The 2638-nt window shown below is 41.7% G+C and overlaps 1 protein-coding gene across 5 annotated transcripts in view; it reads left to right on the top strand.

Annotated features, from left to right (window-relative positions):
* Positions 1–78: 78 nt before the first annotated feature.
* Positions 79–2638, top strand: part of LOC116103247 (insulin-2) — a 43216-nt gene continuing 40656 nt past the window's right edge. For all 5 annotated transcript variants that reach the window (XM_031388943.1, XM_031388945.1, XM_031388944.1 and 2 more), the window contains exon 1: positions 79–493. The gene's annotated coding sequence lies outside the window, so the exon portion shown is untranslated. The remainder of the gene's footprint in view (positions 494–2638) is intronic.

The following is a 2638-nucleotide window of genomic DNA, read 5'->3' as shown; positions in this document are numbered from 1 at the left end:
CCCCCCCCGCCCCGAATAAAAGGTTGAGCAAATCTAAGGCTGCAGCAGTGTGTAAAAAGCTGACTGAGTCTGAGGGGTCTCCAGAGAGCTGCAGAGAGGCTCCCTCCCCAAGCCCCAAGCAGACAGCTATAGCCAGCCGGACTTGAGGAGCGCCAGTGTTGATTCCCAAGGATGGAAGGGGGACCCTGGAGCGCAACTGACTTCAAGATAGTTTTCTGGCAGACACAGCGAGCTGACTGGGGCATCTTTCCGTGCTCGCTCCCCTGTAAGCCCTGAGTCTACACAGGACACCTGACAGCTAGACCTGCTCTCCGGACTGCTTATGCTGCAGGCTGCCCGAGATCAGCGCACACGCTGCCAGCTGCAACCCAAACAAAGACAGAGCCAGCTCAGAAGCACAGAAGCTGCAAGTCTAACAGTCAGCCCCTCCCTGCGAACAAAAGAATCAGAGAGGACTGCAGTGTGCTGAATTGGACAGCAGAGGGAGACAAAGGTACAAAGGGCTCTGGATTGGATAATAAGAATTATAAATTGATAATAAAGGCATATATATTCATATATATGATACTTAAAGATGAAAAACAATAAATACCACCTTTTGGGATTTATGGGAAGATATTTTGAATGGCACAACAGGGATGGATTTAAAAGAAATAGACACCTTGTCATTTAACATTAGTGCAATATTTATTCTCTTGATTTACTATGTCTTCTCAAAAGACAGGGCCCTAAATAAAACATTATATGCCTTAGAAACATTATATGCCTTAGAAAAAGGATTAGAGCAGACACAAGAGAAGTTCATAAATGAGACTAACAGAGACATAAACTTAAGACTTGGCAACACCGCCTAGAAGAAACACTAGAACTAAAGGTTCAGGATTTTATATGGCAAGATAAGCAACAGAAAGGGGAGAGGAAAGGTTGGAGACAGGAGCCAGAAAAGATACTAGAAAAAAAGATACAGAATTTCACAGATCAGACTGGACAGCAAGGAGATAGAGATAAAATCTGGAAGCAGAGTCTAGAGGATAATTTATTAAAGTTAGTAAGACAAAATAAGGTAAATGCTGCAGTATCAGAATTACCGCATAACGAAAGTTTTCAAGTGAAGAAGCAGAGCCTTGAACAGAGAATACAGGGACTCAGGGGGCAAAGGGAAAGAAGATACGAAGCATGAGCACAGACCTTTTTTTTTTTTAATTTTTGTAATATTTAATTGATGTTTGCAAAACCTTCTGAGATCTACAGATGAAAGACCTGAGAAACACCACACAATGTTAGTGTCTTTGTCAGCTTACAGCAGTAATGCATTTCTTTAACATAAGCCCCCTTTGGAGACCACTGGGCTGCCCTTCTAGATGTAAACAGGGAGAAATACATTTGCTTTGTCTCCTCATCCCCTCTAGGACTTCAGCATCATCCTAGGCGGCTCCAGCTTCTTCTTTTGTTTTGTTTTTTTCCACTTTTGAGGCATCAGACTTGCTTTCTTCCTTCTGGTTAGCGGTCTTCCTGCGTGTTCCCTGTAGTGTGAGTGAGGAGACATTTCTTCCTGTGTATTTAGATTTCCATACAAGACACATGTCTTCTAGCAAGCTTCTTGATTTCAGAGACTCACTACTTCCTGACTTTTGAACTATGGTGGAAACATCATGCTTATCTTGGATACCAGTGACACCTTCAATGCTTGCAAAAACACAGATCTATTGTGTTCAAAACATGGACTTTAATACTCTTCGTGTCTCTAATGAGCAGAGACCTTAAGAGAGGAATTTAAAATTTCAATTAAGGAAAATACTCAGGTAGAGACAGAAGATAAAATTAGAGAAAGCCAACCAGAGATTATTAGAAAACAAACTTGTGTTTATCCGGTTAGTATGCAACAAAGGCCTCCAGACAATGATCATCCACAGGGTTGTTAGGAACTCAAATGGCGCCCTGTGGATGTGCTAGAACTGAGAAAATTTAAGGAAAGTGCCACTAATTTGGGGATGCATTCACCATTAGTAAAACAAATCCTGACTTCTTTGGATATTAAAAATAGAATAATCTGCCGGGCGGTGGTGGCTCACACCTTTAATCCCAGCACTTGGGAGGCAGAGGCAGGCGGATTTCTGAGTTCGAGGTCAGCCTGGTCTACAGAGTGAGTTCCAGGACAGCCAAGGCTACACAGAGAAACCCTGTCTCGAAAAAAACAAACAAACAAAAAAATAGAATAATCTAAGACTGGAAGGATATGGCAAAAGCAATCTAGAACCTGCGTCATATTTACAATGTTCTCATGGTCGAGAGAAGAGGCGAAGGAGATAGCATGACAAAATAGAGCCAGGGTAGATGCAGCAAGTATTAAGCTCCACAGAGGGAGAAGTTAGGGTGATTGAATGAAAAAAATGCTTTAGGGAAGATTTGAAAACGTCTTGCCAGGACAATTTCTAGGAATCTTTGAACATGGTCTACTCATGGGATTTATGTCTTTGCTTGGTATGACAAATAGAGCCTGAAATAGACTTTTACATAAGTGGACAGAGATATGGGATAATAATTTAGGCCTTGATCTCATGAAGGTTGGGACAGGAGACAGCAAAAATACTGTCTCATCAGTTAATATTTGTTCAGATTGCTTTATTTGCTTTGAGTT

The sequence above is a fragment of the Mastomys coucha genome, unplaced genomic scaffold (assembly GCF_008632895.1).
Source record: "Mastomys coucha isolate ucsf_1 unplaced genomic scaffold, UCSF_Mcou_1 pScaffold21, whole genome shotgun sequence".
Classification (NCBI taxonomy): Eukaryota; Metazoa; Chordata; class Mammalia; order Rodentia; family Muridae; genus Mastomys; species Mastomys coucha.
Note: the sequence above shows the minus strand (reverse complement) of the source record. Positions and strands in the feature narration are given on the sequence as shown.